The sequence below is a fragment of the Ursus maritimus genome, unplaced genomic scaffold, assembly GCF_017311325.1.
Source record: "Ursus maritimus isolate PB19 unplaced genomic scaffold, ASM1731132v1 scaffold_11, whole genome shotgun sequence".
NCBI classification, from domain to species: domain Eukaryota; kingdom Metazoa; phylum Chordata; class Mammalia; order Carnivora; family Ursidae; genus Ursus; species Ursus maritimus.
Genome location: NW_024423453.1, coordinates 2,800,834 through 2,823,556, shown reverse-complemented (window position 1 = coordinate 2,823,556; position 22,723 = coordinate 2,800,834). Strand labels below are relative to the sequence as shown.

Below are 22,723 nucleotides of genomic sequence, written 5' to 3'. Positions count from 1 at the left end.
CAAAGTGGAGAGTTTTGAATGATACATGTGCAATGTATTGGAATTGGAGACATCAATAGGAACTCATGTTTAGCATAATATATATGCAGATGATTACATATAGAAATATTTATAAGTATGTATATGTAGAGGGGCTAGGATATACACATATATTTCTTTGCTTTTAGGTTCTCAGAGGGCCTAAAAGAAATGTTTCCAGGACAAAAAGCATGCATAGAATCCAAATCTTGGTTTCTAATACCATCCTTCAATAAAAGGAAGCAGGGCTCCTAGGTTAAATAGCTTATTCTAGGATTGGGACAGGAAATATACAAGATAAACCTAGAATATCTCATGGTGCCGCAGAGTAAGAATGGGCTTTAAATAAGAAAAAGAAAAACTCACATTGATTGGGGTATGTTAAAGAGGAACAGGAGCCAAATAAAAGAGATCCCAGTGGCCAAAGCTGGAAGAATTTGAGCAACACAAAGAAGTGCTGGATAACCACCCAAAATATACAATAAACATTCATAACTCATACATACATTAATAAATGGTTGAATAAATGAGGATATGAGGGATAAGAAAAATTCACTCAAACAGAAAAATTCTTAAAAATTTATGTAGATACTCCATTCTCAAGAGGGGAGTTCTAACTCCCCACTCCTTAAGTATGGGTTGTACATAGTGACCTCCTTTCAGTGAGTATGGTATGAAAAGGGGAAGAAAATATAGGGACTTTACAGTGGAGAAACAGCCCCACACTACTTCAGCCCACTGATAAAGGTAAACATCAACAGTGATAAATCATGTTGATAGCACACGCCCTTAATATGATGTAAAGAGACTAGCATTTTACCTGTTTAGTGTTCTTCCTCAATACTCATAACTACTGTCTACTCATGAGAAAAAACATCAGGCAGATTCTAACAGAGGGGCATCCTACAAGGTACTTTATTAGCCACTATGCATTAATAATTAATTAATGAATTAACAAGTAATACGATGATAAACATATTAATACCATGATAAACATGATATTAAATCATAATAGTGTAAGGGAATTCTTACTGCTTTCCATCAACCTGGTTCTCTAATCTAGGTTAGACTACGAGTCTCACTGAGTCCTTCTAGTGGTTTAAAAGCTATTTTTAGAGAATGTTTCCCTTGTTTTATAGGAACAAAGGAAGAATGTTTATCCTTTAATCCATTCCAGGGCACATCATCCTGTCTTGCTAATTATAAGACAGAAAGTGGAAAGGCTGCTTTCATTAAAATCCTTCCCATTCTTCAAGTCTCACTTCATTGAGCGCTTACTCTGTGTCAGATACTGTACTAGATACTGGGAGCACAGAGCTGACCAAGGCAGCCCTGACTTCAATATCTCGTAATCTGGGGGGTGAGGCAGACATGGTAGTCAACTACTACGTTATAATGAAACAACGTAGAAACACAGTGGGACAGAGTACTCTGATGGAACAGGAAAATAACATCACTTACCTGATTGGCAGTGGCCACAGGAAGGCTTTTGGAGTTGGTGAGCCCTGAAAAGAATAAAGGAATTTTGAGTAAAATCATACGACAAACAATCTGGTGTTGCTAAGCATAAATTTTTGTGTAATGGTTGTTAAGAGTTGAGGCTGGAGAGTTAGACAAAAACAAGATTATAAAGAAACAACACAGAATGTGAAGGAATGGGACTTTATTCTGCAGATGTTAAGTCACCGTACAATTTCAAAAAGGGAAATACATAACTCTTCCTGCATTTTATTTCTTTCTTTCTTGCATTTTAACTAGATCCATCTGATGGCTGCCTGTCACATGGATCAAGAATCAAAGATATGAGGCAAGAAGTTCAATGAGAAGATTGCTGTATCCAACACAGCATTGGTAGTAAGATTAGTGAGAAGAGATTCAAGAAATGTTAGAAGATAAATCAGTTGGTTGGATGCAGGCATAAGAAGACTGAATGTCAACGATAATTTCCACATTTTCAGCTCAAGGAAATGAGTACAAGATTATGCCACCAAAAAATATTGAAGAAGGAAATAGTTTTAAATGGGAGGTTGTGGATTTAACATTGATTTGTTTTGTTTTGTTTTGTTTTTAGTTTAAAATGCTTCCGGGACATTCACATAAATTGTTGTCAGCAGTCAGATGGTGCTAAAGCTCAGCAGTATGGTTCTAAGTCTTCCCTGATTACCATAATCTGATGAAAATTCTCCACACAGCGATTTCTCATAACACGAATAAGAGATGCTAGTATATCTCGCTCAACGCAAATCTAATTCTGCCTTATTATAATTCAGTTATTTCATGCTTTTGCTATATGTGCCTATAATGGTAGCTCCCTTGATGGTAGAAATTTGTCTCATATATGTACTAAAAGGGCCAAGCAAGTATCCTATACTTAGAAGATGTAAAATGCCAGGCAAAAAATGGGTGCTCACTGTTTACTGAATAAGTAAATAAATGAGTAAAACATTTACTGAGTTGATGTTAATTATAGATAATAAATATCCAGGTTGCACAAGCTTTGCTAATTACATTTATATCTGAAAATGTACACTATTTGATATGATTATCTGACTCTTTTACTAAGTGTTAACACATCCTAACAACGGTAATAATAGCTGACATTTTCCTTCTTTTTCCTTAAGTTCTTGTTAGCTTAGCCAGAAGGCTCACAAGAAGAGAAAGTACAGATGATTGATAAAAAAATCTTTAATATTTCTACAGAGTATTTGCTTCTCCATGAGTTTGTATACTCCTGTCTCTTGGCACTATTGAAGGCATATCTGTATCTTTGATACAATGATAACATCCCTACAGTTCATTCTCTGGGGACCATTATCTTAGGAACTAAAATAAAAAGGTCCTGACATCAAAAGCCATATAAAAAAAAGTTTAAGCCACTTTGTACATGCTATTTTCTATATACCTAGAATGGAGCTTAAAGAATGATAAAAATAAGTAAAATAAGGGGGCATTTAATCATTATTATCAAATAACCAAATGTTGTTTAATTTAAATGATTGCTGAAGTCTCTAGGAAAAAAATGTCTGTCCTGCAAGTTGGACTTTACAGACCACCCCTTAAAAGAGAAATAAACAAATATGATGGGGATTTAATTTGAGGATCTAGTTTAATTGAACACAGATGTAGGTAAACTACTAATTGGAGCCATGAGCATGATGCCATTTTAATAATTTGCTGGTTCAGCTAGTGGTTTTCTGGCCTTTTGAGCTTTTTGGTTCATTATTTCATGCCTACTACTGAACCCATGGTTTCAATGAAGTTCAATTTATTTTTAAAGGACAATCCATTTCCATGTGTGCTTCTAATAAAGATCAATTTAAGTGACCCATAATACATTTTTTTTTTAAGACAAGAAGAATGAAAGAACAAGTTTCAGTCAAATGCTTGTTTTGGGGCTGGGTAAAAATGGGGCAGCTTTGACTTAGCTGGTACTACTGCAGCTCCTTTCCCTTAAAATATTCCCACCAGATTTAGACCAATTGATATTGAGTCACTACATTGCCAGAAAACAATGCCCTATAAATATTTCATATTTTTGCCTATAAAGGGCTTTCTGAACAATATTACCCTACCAGCAACCTGGATTAAAAACGAGTGAATGGCAGACAAACCTTGAGTGAGAGACCTCCAGTGAGATATAGTGACCTCTCCCTTGGAGACATTTGTTTACATTTCAGGGGTTGTAAACCTAAAGAACATCCCGTCTGCTTCCTAGAGAGGATTTGTTTACAATCTAGAGCAAAGGTCTCTATCTCTGAAAGGCAGGTCAACTGTGCCAGCTGCCCTATATAAGCTTCTAGGTTTATACCATCAAGGACTTTCTTCCATTGTACAAACGCCCCTGTGGGCTCAGGTGATACCTGAAATCATCCTTATCTCCTCATGGGGCATTGCTGCAGGAGGAACTGATGATGCAGAATTTTCCACGAGTAATTTAAAGTCTATCTCTGGTCCTGAGGTCTCGTGATTCTGTGTGTGTGTGTGTGTGTGTGTGTGTACACATGCACATGCGTGTAGATATAGAGATATACAAAGCTGTGCAATGTAGACCCTTCAGAGTTTCAGACTCAACATAGTAAGTCACTTTCTCCAGTCCAATATTTCCAACTGTTCCTGCTTTGAATCCTTGAAGATTTTGACACTACAATGTATAGTAAAGACAGATGTAGAAGAAGGGCTATTATAAAAGTAGAGGTGAAAAAGTAATATCTAAAACTCTACTATAGGCAGATCAATTTTAACAAGTGACAGTATACTCTTTGGAAAGTCTGTGCATTTAGCAATTTGCATACCACAGGACATTTAAACTAGAGCTAGTGAAAAAAATCGAATTACAGAGAAATAATTGAAGATGATCCTATTTATGCAAAGTAAAAATTACAAATTAAATTCTATATTTTCAGAGTTGCATATGTCTGTGGTTAAACAAGAGAAGTAAGGAAATGATAAACAAAAATTCAGGGCAGTACCTACCTTTTGAAGAAAAAAGGGGATATAGTTATGGAAGGCTAAACAGGAGACTTCAAAGCTATTGGTAATGTTTTATTTTCTAAATATTTATTTTGTTACTTTCTGTAAACTATACAGACATTATTTTATATTCTTCTGTGTATGAAATATTTTATTATAATTTTTAACATCAAAAATTTAGAGTTAACTGTCGACATCACAGCTGAGTGATGATTGAGAGGATCTTAGCAATAACATGAGTGCCCATGTTACAATAGGCCCAGCAAATATGGATATTTCACTTATTCTTTCATTCATCCATACACATTTATTGAGCACTTATCATGTACCATTGTTGTAAGTGCTTGTGAAACTATTACTAAAATGAGATGGAACGAAGAACAGCTAAAAGACTCTTGCAATAATTCGGGTGGGAGATGATGGTGGCTTTGACAGGGTGGTAGCAGAGGAGGTGAGTCATCTGATACTAGTTTTATTTTAATAGAACCAACAGGATTTCCTGATAGTTTACAGGTAGCATGTAAAAAAAATAAAGAGTAGAACTCCAAAGTTTTGACATGAGGAACCGTAAAGATGCAATTTAAATACACTGAAGGAGGTTAGAACGTGGGCGAAGCAGTCTTGATGGAAAAGAAAATTTGATGTCTCCACCACATACCCAAGTGACACTGGATGTAAGGTCTGGAGTTCAAGAGAGAACTATTTAAACACGAGATGTGAGGCTTCCCAGGTCTATCAACTAAAAACATCTTATTTTTTGTTTGAAATTTTCATTTGAGTTCTTTTCTTATTAAGATAACTTAGTTAACAATATCTGAAGGTGTCTTCTGACTCAGAACTATATTTAAAGAAAGATTGTTTTTAATGGTTAGGTATATAGCTTTTAACTTCAGCACAAATATTCAAGTGTGTATGTGTGTGTGGATACATGTATGTGTTTAATAAACTACCATGCTAATATGGTTTTGGCACTGATTTTCAAACTTCCCCACTGGGAAATTTTGAAACATTAGCCAGTGATAGCTAAGGAAAATGTCTCTGTCACCTTCTAGCTCCCCAGTGTCTTTTCACAAACCTCTGCTGTGAACTATAGCATTCTGAGCCAAAATAGACATTTCTATCTTTCATGATTTTTTAAAACCGATTTCAAAGCTATTTTTGTCTTTCTGTTTGTATGTGCTCAAGTGTTAGGCTTTAAATAGAGATCCTGAGTTGCCTGGATGGCTCAGTTGGTTAAGCATCCAACTCTTGATTTCAGCTCAGGTCGTGACCTTGGGGTCCTGGGATATAGCCCCACATTGAGATTCTCTCCCTCTCCTCCTGCCCTTCCTCCCACTTTCTCTCACTAAAATAAATAATACATCTTAAATAAATAAATATCCTAATAATTTATCTGGTGTTAATTATCTCTGTTTTTAACTACAGGTCCTTTGGTTAATTGTCTCCACCACACCAAACATTCTGTACAAGCGCAGTCACGACGTGGGCTCTCACCTTTGAATGCTCTCTCATATTCTGTCTAGGTATCTGAACCCTGTCTCTGAATTGTGCACCAACAATGGGACACATTTTATAGGTATTCTAGCTGCTGTTTGTAATTAAAACAAGGTAGCTTCCACATGGCTCAAATACTAACTGGAAAAAGTCTTCCTCTTTGTGGAAAAGCCATGATCTCTATGTTATTTCATTTTTTACATTAGAAAATATGCCCTGGCTCTAGAACTTGGAATTTCACTACCTGATTACATTGTGTCCTGTTTTGTAAAGACTAAAAGAATAGTTTTCTGAGGTTACCTCAAGTATAGGGTGTGATTTTCAACTTTGCACATTCAGAAATTTGATTATCAGTTGACCCATTTTATCAGGATAGGCAAATTTAGAATACTAATGAATTGTTTTACACATAATATATGAATTTCAAAAATGTACAGCCATAGTGTCCGCTAGACTCTTTTTTTTCCCCAGTTGGTAGAAAATTCACATAGATAGCCAAATTTCTACCAGAATATTGCTTAGTAGGTAGAATAACATTATCCTCAGTAGGTAACTGATTGTCTTTAATACCTAAGGTTATCAGATTACATATATAAGAAATAAATTAGAATTAGGGAAACTTTCCCCTGCTGACAAATTATTAATCTTTGACACTCCCTTTTCTAGGACTCATTGAGACCCTAACTAATCTTGGTATACATTATTTCCTCAGATGTATAACAGTACTCTTTCTTTATTTCAATTATATTGAAGTAATATCCATTCACTCAACACATTTGTTAATATCTACTCTGTATCCTATACTATCTTAAGCACAGACATAAAAATTTTTAAAAATGAGCCCTGGCTAAAAAGTGTATATAATCTAATATAGAATGGAAATTTATTCAGTAAATAGTTTTATTTCGTTGTGGTACATGTGTTTCAAATTATTAATTAAATTATTAATGAAACTAGTAATAGGCCATTCTAAGCATGCTCTAAAAGAAATCTTAAAAATAAACCTTAAAGAGTTTTAGTTAATCTGCAAGTAAATTTATTTACAACTTAATATGCCAGAACGAAATCCAGACATTCAACAATGTAACATTCCCTATGTCCCAAACTCAATGAAAAAATAATATATGCCAATAAGCATGCCAGGAGAAAAATCAGAAAATAAAAACATTCTCACAAATGATGGAAAAAATGATAGAATTAGCTGTAAAGGACCTTGAAAGAGCCATTATAAATATGTTCCATGTGCTTAAAAATTTGAAGTAAAACGTGGACAGAAGAGACATGGGATATGGAAAATAAGAGGAACTTCTAGAGATGAAAAATAAAACATATCAAGTAAAAAATTTACTGGATGGCACTAATAAGAGCTTAAACTTTGAAGAAGAAATGATTAGTGACCTTGGGCCATAGCAACAGAAACTGTCCAACTGAATAACAAAGAGGGAAAAAAAACTGAAAACAAAATAAAAAGATTCTCAGGGCCTTGGGACAATGACAACAGGCCTAAAATATGTGTAATTGGAGCTGCAAAATGTATACATGTGAGGGGATGCAGGACAAAAAAACTATTTGAAGAATAATGCTGAAAATGCTGAAAAAATAATGCTGAAGATATAAAATTCATAGTGGATGAATTTTATAATTTCACAAAATCAAGACACTAAATGAAACCAGTGCAGGATAAACACAAAGAAAACTATGCTAAGACATGTCATAATCAAATTATGGTGAACCAGCAATAAAGAGAAAAAAGAAAAAAATGCTAAAGAAAATAAACATCTTACCTGCATGTGATGGTTAATTTATCTGTCAACTTGACAGAGCTAAGGGATGCACCGATACCTGGTAAAAAATTATATCTGAGTGTGTCTGTAAGGGTGTTTTCAGATGAAATTTGAATTGGTAGACTGAGTAAAGATCCCCCTCACCAATGTGGGTGGACATCATACAATTGATCGAGGGTCTGAATGGAACAAGGTGGAGAGAGGAAGAATTTGTCCTTTGCTTGAGTTGGAATATCCATCCTTTCCTGCCATCAGATATAGGTGTTCTTGGTTCTTAGATCCTTGGACTCAAACTGGGACTTAAATCATTGGCTCCCCTGGTTCTCAGGCCTTTAGATATACACTGAAACTACACCAACTGCTTTCTTGGCCCTCCGGTTTGCAGACAACAAATTGTGGGACTTCTTGGCCTCCATAATCATGTGAGCCAAATCCTATAATAAATATCTTTTTCTATCTATCTAATTATCAATCTATCTTATAGGTTCTGTTTCTCTGGTGAACCCGGAATAATATGCTACAAAAAAGAGAAGAATGATCATAGATTTCTCATCACAAAATATTTAGTCCAAATGAAAATGAAATAATATCTCTGAAGTACTGAAACAGTTTTTATATACAGGAAAAAATCCTTAAAAATAAAAGCAAAAGGCAAACTAAAAAAACTCCCTTTTATGGTAAATAAAAACAAAGAATTTGTCACCTGCAATTTTGTACTATAAGAGAGATGCTACAGAAAACTTTTTAGGCAGAGTAATGCTCTCTACAAAAGAAGGAATGGAATTTTAGCACTCTACAAAAGAAGGAATAATGCTGAAAATACTAAAACTATAAAATGTATTATAGTGTTTATGACACATACAGCATAAATACAAAAATAAATGATCTCAGAACAAATGAAAATGGAAGAAACAACATATCAAATCTTGTAGGATGCAGCAAAAGCAATTCTGAAAGGAAAGTTTATAGCAATAAATGCACATATTAAGAAATTAGAAAGATCTCAAAGAAACAATGTACTTTACCCTTCAAGGAAATAGAAAAGGAAAAACAAATTAAGCCCAAATTAGCAGAAAAAAGGAAATTAATAAAAATCAGAACAGAAACAAATGAAATAGAGACCAGAAAAACAAATAGAAAGGATCAATGAAACTAGGAGCTGATTCTTGAAAACAAACAAAACTGAAAAACACTTAGCTAGACTAAGAAAAAGAAAAAAGAAAAGACTCAAATAAATAAAATTAGAAATGAAAGAGGAGACATTACAACTGATACTATAGAAACACAGAGAATTACACCAGACAACTACAAACAATTACATGGCAACAAATTACATACCCTAGAAAAAATAGATATGTTTCCAGAACACACAACCTACCAAGACTGAATCAAGGAGAAACAGAAAATCTGAATAGAATAATAACAATAAAGAGATTGTATAAATGATTAAAAACCTCCAACACAGAAAACTTCAGGGCCAAATGGCTTCACTGGTGAATGAGAGATTAACACCCATCCTCCTCAAACTATTCCAAAATATTGAGGAGGAGGGAACAGCTTCAAACTAATTCTATGAGGTGTTCATTACCTTGATACCAAAACCACATAAGGATACCACAAGAAAAGAAAACCATAGACCAACATCCCTGATGAACGTAGAGGTGAAAATTCTCAACAAAATATTAGCAAACCAAATTCAAGAATGCATTAAAAGGTATATACACTATTACCAAGTGGGATTTACCACTGGGAGGCAAAGACAGTTCAATATACACAAATCAATAAATGTAATACATCATATCAATAAAATGAAAACACAATCATCTTAAGGGGCAGAAAAACCATTTGATGAAAAAAACAACATCCTTTCTTGATAAAAACCCTTAACAGATTGGGCAGGGAAGGAATATACTTCATTCAACATAATAAAGGCCATATATAACAAACCCACAGCTAACATTATACTCAATGATGAAAAATTAAAAGCTTTTCCTCGAAGATCAGAAACACGTTAAGGATATCCGATGTCACCATTCCTGTTCAATATAGTACTGGAAGTCCTACCTATAGCAATTAGGTAAGACAAAGAAATAAAAGGAATCCAAATCAGAAAGGAAGAAGTAAAATTGTTGCTATTTGCTTGTGATATTTTTATATAGAAAATCCCAAAGAGTCAACCAAAAAACTGTTGGAATTAATCAACAGTTTCAGTAAAGTTGCAGGATACAAAATCAGAGCACAGAAATTAGTTGCATTCCTTTACACTAATGATGAAACATCTGGAAAAGAAATCCGAAAAGTGATCACATTCACAATAGCATCATAAACAATAGAATACATAGGAATAAATTTAACAAGGAAGTGAAAGATCTGAAAACTACATGAGTTCGCTAAAAGAAATCAAAGATGCAAACAAATGGAAAGACAGCCCATGTTCATGAATTGGAAGAATTAATGTTAAAATACCCATAGTATTCGAAACTATCTACAGATTCAATGCAATCTCCATCAAAATACCAAAAGCATTCTTCACAGAAATAGAAGAAACAATTCTAAAATTTGTGTGGAACCACAAAAGACCCCAAATAGCCAAAGTAATCTTGGGAAAAAATAGCAAAGCTAGAGATATCACACTTCCTGATTTCAAACTATACTACAAAGCCATACTAACAAAATCAGTATGGTACTGGCACAAAAATACACACATAGGTCAACAGAACAGAATAGAGCATAAACAGTCAACTAATATTCAACAAAGGAGCCAAGAACACGCAAAGGTGAAAAGACAGTCTTCAACAAATGGTACTGGGTAAACTGGGGAAATACAAGCAGAACAATTAAATTGAACCCCTAGCTCACACTACTCAGAAAAAAGTAACTCAAAATGGATCAAAGACTCAAACATAAGACCTTATACCATAAAATCCCTGGAGGAAAACAGGGAGTGATCTCTCAGTATTGGCAATGACTTCTTTTAGACATGATGCCAAAAGTACAGACAACAAAAACAAACACACAACAAAAAAAGTGTCTTTGTCAAATTCAAAAGTTTCTGTCCAGTGAAAGGAACAATTAAAACAAAAGACAACCTACCTAATGGGAGAAAATTTTGCAAACCATGAATCAGATAAGGGGTTAATATCCAAAATATATTAAGAACTCAGTCAACTTAATAACAAATAAAGAATCAAACTTTAAAAATGGGGAGAAAACTAAATAGAGGTTTCCAAAGAGAACATCAAAATGGCCAACAGGTACATGTAAAGATGTTCAACATCACTAACCATCAGGGAGATGTAAATGAAAACCACAATGTGATATCACCTCACACATATTAGAATGGCTATCATCAAGAAGCAAGAGACAACAGGTGCTGGCAAGGATGTGGTTAAAAGGGAACCTTTATACACTGCTGGTGAGAATGTAAATTGGTCCAACCACTATCAAAAACAATATGGAGGCGCCTCAAAAATGTAAAAGTAGATCTACCACATGATCCAGCAATTCTATTTATGGGATTATACCCAAAGAAAATGAAAACAGAGAAACAGGGCAAGATGTCTATCTGTGCTCCCATGTTTATCGCAGCATTATTCACAATAGCCAAGATAGGGAAACAACCTAACTGCCCGACAACAGATAAATGGATAAAAAAAGATGTGGTGTATATATATACAATGGAATATTATTCAGTCAGGAGAAAGGAGACTATCCTGCTGTTTGTTACAACATGGATGGACCTTCAGTATATTATGCTAAGGGAGGTAAGTCAGACAGAGAAAGACAACTGACAGATATGCCTTATTTGTGGAATCTAAATAAATCAAATCCATAAAAAACAAGGTAAAATGGTGGTTACGAGGTGATGGAGGATGGGGAGGAATAAGGATGATGTTTAAGGATACACACTTGAAATGAGTAGTAAATAAGCCATAGAGATATACTGCACAGTATAATGCCCACAAACAAGAATATTGTGCTATAATTATGCACTGTGATAAATATTGCTACAATGGCAACCATATTACCATATATAAATATATCAAAGTAACAGGTACACCTTAAACTTACACAATGTAATCTGTCAAATGTGTTCAATTAAAAAAGATTTGACACAAAGTCAAGCAAATAAACTGAAATAAGGTTATTTGAAATATGGATTTATATCCACTATCATTAGTGGTTAGTTTTGCTCTTGAGATATTAGTTTATGAGAGTGGCAAAGCATTTAAATTTGTTTTTACATTTAATTTTTTATCCTCCTATTTTCTATATGGAAATATGTTTTATCTCACTGATAAACAGGACTGTGCAATCAGAAAAGAATGGAAGATAGTGGCATAAGCCTTACAGAACCATTCCAACTACTTCCAACAGGGCAGCAGCATGGCCATATTTTCACTTGGAAAGCTGAGAGTGAAATAAAATACAGGCAAAACGTTGAGCTCAGAGGCTATTGGAGTAACTTAGCCAAGAGATGATTAGGGCCCCGAGTCAGGAAGTAGTAGTAAGAATAGAGTGGAGTAGGCTGTTTTGTGAGTGATTTGACCTACAGAATTAAGACATGTGATAACTGATGGACATGAGGCAGGTCCACCGATGAGACTAAGGTGAAATAAAGAACAACTTGCACCAATGAAGGTTTGGTGAGTGAGTCTGGTATGCATCCCAATGTACCTTAGAAAGATGTGAAAAAGTCCCTCGAAGTCCTTCATGAAGAATTCAGAACACACTCTTTTATCAGTATTAATATTATTGAGTTATAATTGACATAGAACATTATATTAGTTTCAGGTATACAATGTAATGATTCAATATTTGTGTATATAGTAAAATAACCACAAGTCTAAATATCTGCACCATACATAGTTATGTTTTTTTCTTGTGTCGAGAACTTTTAAGACCCAGAACATACACCATACACAGCTAATCTTATCTGTTTCATATGGAGTTATTAGGTATATTATAAAGCAATAATCTCTGACTTCCAAATCAACTTAACTTAATATACATTTATTAAATATCTAGTGAATATCTCTTTCATCAGCTCAGTACTGAAATTTGAGAAACAAGTTCCACTTGAGGTTCATATTACTAAATGACAAGAAATTTATATATTTATTATATATGTATCCATATTTCCACTTTTCATTAAGACTATCATATAATAAAGTGCAAATATGAAAAAAAAGTGTTTTAATCAGAAAACTCATCATCATAAAAATTTTTATACAATGCCTTCACTGTTTTCCTTGCATTTTGCAGTGCTGCCATTTTCCTTTTCTGAGTACTTTTTTCTGTCTTTTCTCATATCCTCTCTCTGAGAGTGGAAAAGGCTACAATTATTAATGATAAAATGATAAGTGAGTCTGAAGAACAGAATGAACTCTGAGCCAAAACAAGTGAAAAATTACACTATTGCTGCCAGGGAAAATCACAGCCTAAAACTATGTAACTGCACGGCTGAATGAGAAAAACAGAAAGAAGAGAGCACAATAAGAAGGGAAACGGGGCAAAGGAAAAAGAGAGGAGGCATATGCCACAAAGAATAAAGACATGAACTCTGGCAGTGACCTTGGTAAAGAGAATGCAATTCTTTTTTTTTTTTTTTTTAAGATTTTATTTATTTATTCGACAGAGATAGAGACAGCCAGCGAGAGAGGGAACACAGCAGGGGAGTGGGAGAGGAAGAAGCAGGCTCATAGCAGAAGAGCCTGATGTGGGGCTCGATCCCATAGCGCCCGGATCACGCCCTGAGCCGAAGGCAGATGCTTAACCGCTGTGCCACCCAGGCGCCCCAAGAGAATGCAATTCTTGTCTGACATTACATACTATTCTGATATGTGGAAGTAAGTTATTATAGGTGCTTCATATTAATACAAAAAGAAAACAAAAGATTTTAACTAGTTTTGAAGAATACTTTGAACGTATCCTTTGAAAACTCACGGTGGATCATAGATACTCAGCCTGCAAGTACTTAACAAAGAAGAACACTGGAAAAGTTTTGCCTTTTTTTCCTCTTCTTCCCTTTTGGGCTCCTAATTGTTTTAGAATTCCTGACACAATTAATTAGGCAAAAATAAAATGCAAAAGAAATTCCTACTGGCATTTGGCAATATAAATATTATGTGTAAGGGGACGATATTTTGTTAACATTCTGCAATACCCTGTTTTCAATTTCCTCCATTCTTTTATATAATAAAATGTTAGTTATGCCTCCGGATACAGGGCAAATTAGGCAAAGTTTAAAGCCCTGTCGTCCTAATTACTCTTCTTGTAAAATATCCTAAATGTCCATTTAATTGGTTCCTTCAGGAGTTTAAATAGAAGGACACTAAAACATTTACATGTGACAAAATGCTTGACATGAGACTCTGAAATAGTGAACTTATATCATACCTGTCTGGTCTTGCTTAGATCACTCTCTGATCTACAGGGGCAAGTATTTAGTTTTCCAGTTCTTTCTTGATTCATATTCCTAATGACTCCCAAATGAAGGCTTTTTGTAACTCTCAGAGCGACTATTCTACCCTCTATGGGATGACAGTAGATTTACAAATTCTTGTTAAGTTCTTATTTTCTGGTGTTCAATCTTCTTTAAATTTTATATCAGAATGTCACCCCAATCCACATTTATATCGTGTATTAAAGCCAACTGAAATATCACTTTAAAAAGATTTAGGTAACACATAAACAAAATGTGAGGTGTATATAGGTGTGTGTATGCATACATACCTCAACACCGTGCAGTAGTATTCAGCCTTGAAAAGGAAGTAAATTCGGACACGTGGTAGAATGTGCATGGACCTCGAGGACATAACAGAGACTCAGGACATTCTGAGTGCAATAAGCCAGTCACAAAAAGGCAAATTCCGTATGATCCCGCTTACACGAGGTACCTCGAGTAGTCAGATTCACAGGAGTGCTTAGCAGACACTCCTCGCTCAGTCTCGGAGCTCCACTGTGCAGCTTATGGCAAGGAGGCAGGCATGGGTGCCCAGGCAGTGGTCTCCTGGTGGGGTTGGGTTCCTTCTTTCCAGATTCAACCAAAACACTGCAACTACTTTTGTAAAGAAAATGATGGCTTCTGCTATGAACCCTCTCCTACATCTGAGTCAATTGTACAACTAACCTCTGCACACTCTCCACGCTCCTGCAGGGACCCCCTCCCGAAGTAGTTCCAATTTGTGCAAAGTGCAGCAAGGCAGGGGCCTCACTGCTCTCCAGTCTCCTCATGCTACACCTGCGCTATGCTTGGGATTCCAGACCCAGTGCGTCAGCACAAAGCGCTTCAAGGATTGTGCCTAGTGAAGAGGTGAGGGCAGCAGCTCATCTCGTACAAAATGAACCCAAAGCAGGAGCAGAGACAGATGTAGTTCCTTCGGCTGTGAAATAATTGCAAAACTGTATCATTTTCTTGGGAAGTGGCGTTACGGTATAGAAAGAAAAATACAATTGAAACATATTGTTTCCTTTAAAAAAAAAAAAAAAAAGTCCACAGGAGCAGCAAGAAGAATGGTGCTTGCCAGTGGTTGTGGAAGAGAGGAAATGGGGAGTTACCATTTAATGGGTACAGAGTTGCAGTTTTGTAAGATGAAAAGTGTTCTGGAGATGGATGGTGGTGATGGTAGCACAATATTGGGAACTACTTAGTGCCATGGTACACTTAAAAAGGCTTACGGTGTTAAATTTATGTTATTTAAATTTTACTACAATTAAAAAATACTTTTTAGAGATTTATGTTTTCTTGATCTTACCCCATTTGTTTGTTGTCCATTCATTTTTTAAATATATATAGAAGTAAAACAAGGATATTTCCTTCTAAGAAATTCAGACAAGGCAGAATTTGATAGAGCAAAACAATAAATTATTCCTTGACTTATACTCAACTTCTCCCTTCCCCAGAGTCACAGGTCATGTGTATTTTTCCAGTTTCTATTGTCTATGGGGTAGATATAAATCTAGATAGAGAGATAGAGAGATGATAGATAGATAATGTTTAACATATACACTATATACAGATTTCTTTTAACCTAAATGGGTCATGCCATATACTTAGTTCTCAGACTTGACTTTTTAGTATGTCTTAGACATGTTTCCAACTCTGAACATATGGCTTTTCTTCATTCTTTTTAATAGCTGTGCAGCATTCCATGTATGGAAATAATATTATTTAATCATTTCTCTATTGAGACATTGAACTTGTTTCTTCTTTCATTTTCAAATGTCTGACCTTGGTAAATGTCTATTGTATGTTGACCAATGTACTAAAACCTTTGCACGGACTATGCCCGGTACCTATTACAGTCCTTAGCACGTATAAAAGTTAAATAACATCTTAGATTTAGATCCTCTGAGGTGATGGGCCTTGACTTCTTATTCTTACTATTCTGTAAGATAGTAAAGAAAATGTATATATGTGAATACATGCCAAATATGTAAATATGAATTATTATAACAAATAAAAGTAAAAATTTTAAGATACTAATAGAAATGTAGTATCCGGAGGACTTGCTTTGGCCTTGCTAAAACTGTCCAAAAATAATTTTTTTCCAAGCGAAGTATTTATTGCAAATCCATTTGTAGCAAATTTTACTATAGCAAAAATAAGAAATTTGATTATCTTCTGTCCCTCTCTCAATTCCCTGCCTTGCAACCACAGAGGATATCTCAAACACATTTTCAGCCTCTAAAAGGAGGATAAAATGGTAGTGTGATGATCTCTGGGCCACTGAAGCCCAGATAAAACTGAAAGCTTTCTTTTAGAGAAGGCAGTCCGTAACAATTATTGATCTATTGGTGTTACAAAGGAACCTGAGCTTTCAAACCAAGACAGTAAGTTGAATATTATTAGTACATTATTAATAAATGCTACAAGTCTTTGAATGCTTATCCTAGGTGTAACAAGCACATGATCTTATTGAATCATGTGCTTTGTATTCCTCAAATCTATAAGGTAGATATTGTTAGCTACGTTTCACAGATAAGAATATTGCAATTTAAAGTGGCTGTTTCCTGAGGTTATATAGTTTGGAAGAACAGAAGCAGTACTAAAGCCCAAATCTGTTGGACCCTCATGACCAGTATACTCAAAGCATAGTGTTCTAAGCTGCAACAACTTCACAATCCCTAGGGCATTCTTTTTCAAAGCTTTTGGCCATTATATCTTCATAACCACAAGGTTTTGTTTGCTTTTCTAAATTCTTTTGAAAAAATAGATGAGAGAAAACAAAAGTTTATAGCAAAAGATATCTCCTGACCCTGATGCTCCCCTCCTCCAAAAAGGGAAAGAAAGGATCCCCTACAAAGCCTTTCCCCAGCAAGACTGAAAATTAGCGAGACCCCAGGTGTCATTTGTGATGCTTATTTCTGCTACCTTCCAACTCCCCTGAGCTCCAGCTGTTCTACCCCAAAATACACTCACTTCCCTGGCAAATATGTGGCATCCGTCATCGACTGCTATGATGGTGATCTTCGCCATCGGCTTCCTTCTCTGCTCCTCAGGAATTGAACTTCATAGAGAAAACTCAGGTTTAAGAAGGCCAATTAACTACTTAGGGAATTTATGAGCACAAGAGCAGCAGGCTGAAGTAACCCCTGGAACATGTAAGAATTCACACCTGAAACAATGTTAACCCAATGCTGATTCTTGTGTAGTTTCGCAATATAAATGAAGACAATATCTGATGCCAGAACATTTCTAACATTTAAAAAAATTTTCCTCAGCTTAGCTAGAACAATGTATGATCCCATCAAGAAACCACTTTGGATCTCTTATCTCACAACCTATACCAGTAATGTTATGAGGAATTGGCAAATGAAAAAAAAAAAGTTAAACAAAGAAACAAATAAAATGAATACATAGCAAACAAATAAATAGCCAAAGAGAAAGAATAAATCTATAATTTCAATCTATAATTTCTTACGAGAACTCTGTTCATTGTTATGAAATATAATTTTAAAAAGTGAGAAAAATTAAAAGTAGTAGGTGCAAAAAATTTTTAAAAAAACATAGCAACCTGTTTTATACCTAGTCAGTATAAAACAACCCAAATAAGATAATGATTGATGATATTATTGTGTCCCATTATGGTTCGTTAATTTTCATTTATAATGATAATCCTGAGACAGTAAGAAAATGTTTAAATAATACCAAATACTTCTTCTTTTGAAAAGCTAGAGAAATGCTTAACACATTTTAAAAAGATTCCCTCAAAATTTAAATTTTAGCACTTAATGCAGATAAGCTATGTGGAAAAAACATTTACATGGATCATTTCATTCCACACATACCTAAAATATTAGGTGTTTATTCCAATTGTATGGAACATACTGTTTTTTAATGGATCACTTAGTCTTTCCTCATGACTACAAGATAATGCTTCTTGGCTTCTAACCTCTAAAGAAATTATCAGCTTTTCTCTTTTGGAAATTCATGCTGAATCAAAGACACCCATCCCTCTCTGCATCTCACTCCAGCCCGTTACCAACTAGTTCCCTATTCAGAGAGCTTACAGCAGTTTTGTTTTGTTTTTCTATATACATCATTGGCTGCCGCCTCTAGCACTTTCTCTTTTTTCCATCTAATTGCCTCTAAAATAAATTTAAAAAAATGAATATGATGAAGGCATTCCAAGATAGAAATTATAAAACAAAAATTCTTGACATTTCATTAAAGAGGTGGTCTGTTCATCATCAGTCGATACTTGGAGGAGGTAATATAATTTGCTATGGCAATTTTGTCTTCAACTTCATCAAAGTTTGATCTGAGAGGTAATGGGTCAGATGTAGAATTAAAATTCGGATAAAGAAAGGGGGGGTAATCAGAACGGGGAATGAAGCATGAGAGACTATGGACTATGAGAAACAAACTGAGAGCTTCAGAGGGGAGGGGGGTGGGGGAATGGGATAGACTGGTGATGGGTAGTAAGGAGGGCATGTATTGCATGGTGCACTGGGTGTTATACGCAAGTAATGAATCATCGAACTTTAAACAAAAACCGGGGATGTACTACTGTATGGTGACTAACACAATATAATAAAAAAAAATTTTTTTAATAAAAAAATAAAAAAAAATAAAATTCAGATATAATGTCTTTATTAAGATTAAAAAGAAACTACCTCTTCTGAATCATATAAAGCTGGTTAGGGATAGATCCTAATACAAATGACCTTTTTATTTTATCACTTTGAAGCCCAGAGCCAAGACAGTGTGATATGGAAGCAAAACAGGACTGGGAAAGGAAGCAGATCGTCAGGCACAGTCCTTCTGGGGGCAAGATCTCTTTACCATAAATCTTGTAAGTTAGAACTCAGTAGTGTTAAGTCAGTAACAGGGACACAAAAAAACAAAAACCCCGACATCAAAACACAGTAATCCTGGTATTCATCTTAGTAATAAAGACTTTCTAGAAATTGTCCTGTGGGCTGTAGATGTAGCCATTCAATTGTATCCTTTTTGCAGAAGAATCTTACTGAATTTCCTTAGTTGCTCAAGCCAGGGATCTTGACTTTCCTTCATTTTCAACCAAAAAATAACAAATCTATAGCTACTGTCACAGTATTAGTCCAAGCCAAACATCTCTTGCTTAAATTTCTGCAGGAGCATCATAGCTGTTCTCTGTACACATTTCATTGACTCCACTCTGGGACATTAATGATGTTCCCACTCCTATCCACTCCCTTCCACAGATAAAGTGATTGTTAAAAATATAAATTTAATCACGTCACTCCTCTGCTTAAAATCCTTCAATAGTTCTTATGGCCCTTGGATGAAACCCAAATTCCTCAATATGAACTAGAAAGACTCTCCTCAATCAAATCTCTTTATACCCTTTCAACCTCATTTTGTGCTAGGGAGGCTTATGAAAAGGATCTACAACTATGAAAGAAAGGAGGGAAAATTAAGACTGGGCAGAGGGAAAAGTTGAACTGTGATGCAGGTCTCATGAAACTTTGGTCAACCTGAAGGGGACACATGAAGAAAATATTTCCCATTAGAGCCATCCTTCATCAAGCTAAATTGGAACAAGACTTTATGAACTCACTTCAGTCAGTCACTGGATGCAAGCTGTCCCGGGAAGAGAGTGATCACAAGTCAAACAACTCAATGCAGCTGAAGCAGATCTTGAGAAGCTGGGACCTGCAGGCTGTCTGCTAACTGTACTCCCCACATTTGCCATAAAGAACTTTCCTGGATGAGGAACTGGATGGTGCGGGCCCTTATCTACAACAGCCCAGCCCCTGCAGCACTCAGCTATAATCCTCCATGTACATTTGGGGAGCAAAATCCTCTTTCAGGATTTTAGTGGGCCTCTCTTCCAGAGGGAAATCTTAAAACAGAGAGTTTTGTGAGATGAACAATAGTCTTTGCTTTATAGCTGTCTCAAGACCACAACTGATAACTCATGGCTTCTCTCCTCCATGATATATTCTAGATTTCCTTCACACTTAGCTTCTATTTCTTCTGGCCTTGGTGGTTTACCTAGTGCCATAACCCAAATCCTCATGCTTGAGCACTCTGGTTCCCTGGTCACCATGCATTCCTCAGCCTGGGGTTGTTGTATCTATCTACTTGCAGTAATATTTGGGAGAGGGACTACTGAGAAGCACTCATGTGGATCACCTGGGCTCTACATATATTCCTTCCTATCTCATTATGTAAGAGCAGGTCCACCTCCTCCTCATAATTAAGAGTCAGTCACTCCTGCCAAGATGTTGACATCTTTTCTTGCATGCTGGTCCTAAGATACAAGAAGCCCAAAGTATGTAGCTTAAAATTCAGTGCACTCTTGCTATGTTCCCTGCTAAGAGTGTGCCCTTTTGGAAGCCTAGGACCTCTAATCATTCAGAGCCCAAAGTTGCAAGAATATAAATCACGAAGGCCTCAGTGGGTTATTGGAAGTGATGGTACATCACTACTTCTTCTACCTCTTGTTTTCCTTACCTATTGGGAGCACAAGGTCTTTGAGTCCATGTATACACTATGTCCTGGAGCGTGGCATACCTGGAATATACATATGGTCTTGTGAGAATGAACTACTGGATCTTCCAGGATGGAAAGAGCCTAATAACATCATTAGCTTGCCAGCAAGGGATGATTTATCTCCTTGAGAAATGATGCCATATTGGGAGCTCAGTTCTTATCTCATTGCTGGCAGATTAGAAACATTCATCAGAGGCAATAGCTTCTGGTGACATTAGGCCCATCTGTGACCTCTATCTCTGTCACTGGCACTTATGTGCCCAACCTACCAGCACTGAGCAGGCAATGATAGAAGCTGGCTAACATCAAAACTGGTCAGGGCATATTGTCTACTTGCTTCTTTAATTCCTCTTCTGTACTTAATGTTCTCTGGTGGGCATGAACTACCGATATAAAGAACTTTCCACTTGGTGCCCCTCCTGTGTTTATTCGCATGTTTCTACCCCAAAACACCTTGTCTCCAATCTTCCAATCCTTTTCTTTCCAAGCTCCTGTTAGGCCATTTTCCTCTGCCCATGATTCATATATATTTTAGCCGGGTGCACTTCTTAAGACTCTATTGGGAGATTTTTGATCACTACTATTTTTCAAGGCCATTTCTGAGTGAGGCTGCATACATTTTTGGAACATAACCACATTAACTCATTCAACCTTTATTGAAGACCTACTCTGTACCAATTACTTTGCTAGCATTTGGAAATTAAAGAATAAGACACCATCTTTGTTCACTAGGTCAGAACCTAGTGGAAGTAAGAAAAAAATACATAACATGATAAGCAATACTAGCAACATTAATAGCACGCTATTGAGGAAATAGATATAAATATTAGGTGTTTCAAAGACAGAAGTTACCAAGTAGCAGAAAGGTTATCCCACAGATTAAATAAGCATAGATTCACAAAGTTATAGTTATAAGCAAAAAATAATTATTGTATAGCCTTCAAATGTGATTATCAGTTATAAGATGAAGTCCAGTATATACTTTGGAAAAGTTGCCAAAATAGTCCTCGGTTAATTCTGTAAACGTAGCACACCAAGTTCTGAGCTGATGTAGTTCCTCTGTTTCAGACATGGCTTGGGGTAGCTCTCAGGCACCATCGTTTCCTGCCAACACTGGAGTGGACTGCCACCTTGGGAAGGTGATGGGAGATAGTGCCAAAGGAGGTAAAGAGAGAAAAGAGAAATGCATGTGCAAAAAGAAAGATGAAGTACCACAGAATGATGTGTTCCTAAATAATACAGATGTGTTTGTTACAGTTCAGATTCTATGTGGTTTCTGACACAATCCCTCAAAACAAGTCAATTAGACATAGGCAAATGTTCTCAGCATTGCAAAGTGATTGGTCAAGAGTCCAAAAAGGAAATTATACCCCAATTGAGATTTTGAAATGAAAAAAAAAAAAACAAAAAAAAACCAAAACTCAAGCTGCTCCAAAAGAAAGAAGGCCAACAGTGTATTCCAAAAGAAGCTATTGCTCATCTCAAATTCTGTGTATCAGTCTGGGTCCCTAGAGGGAAAGAAAGGACCTTAATTTAGGAAACACTCTCTGTCAACAGCAGTCATGGAGATAATCTAGATCCCCAACTAGACATTAAACCTTGACTCTGTGGGATATTTCTTCTCCTTTCAGTGTAGAAAGAGAAAGAGAAAATGAAAAAAGGATCAGCTAACTAAATCCCAATCTTCTAACAGAAAAAGCATTGAAACGTGGATAGCTACCCGCGTCTTGAAAAAGTCCAAAAATTCTTAAGAAATCTGGCTGTGTCTATCATGGAAAAACATGGAATTATATTTCCAAACCTTCTTGGATTTAATCATAAAGTACCTCAGACCTCCTGCATGACTCACCCATCCTAATGATGAGGATCAAATCGTGTTTCTTGGTGGATTAGCTTACAGTGTTTGAGTGAACTACAACACAAGCCCACAATTATTATTAAGGCATCATGTTCATCTTTGGCATGGCAACTA

General features: G+C 35.8%; 1 long non-coding RNA gene across 1 annotated transcript in view; it reads right to left on the bottom strand.

The window, feature by feature from the left end:
• Window positions 1–1,478: 1,478 nt before the first annotated feature.
• The window catches only part of LOC103661720, a 59,849-nt gene continuing 38,604 nt past the window's right edge, over window positions 1,479–22,723 (bottom strand). Inside the window, exon 3 of the long non-coding RNA XR_568222.2 lies at window positions 1,479–1,523. This is a non-coding gene — a long non-coding RNA (uncharacterized LOC103661720). The remainder of the gene's footprint in view (window positions 1,524–22,723) is intronic.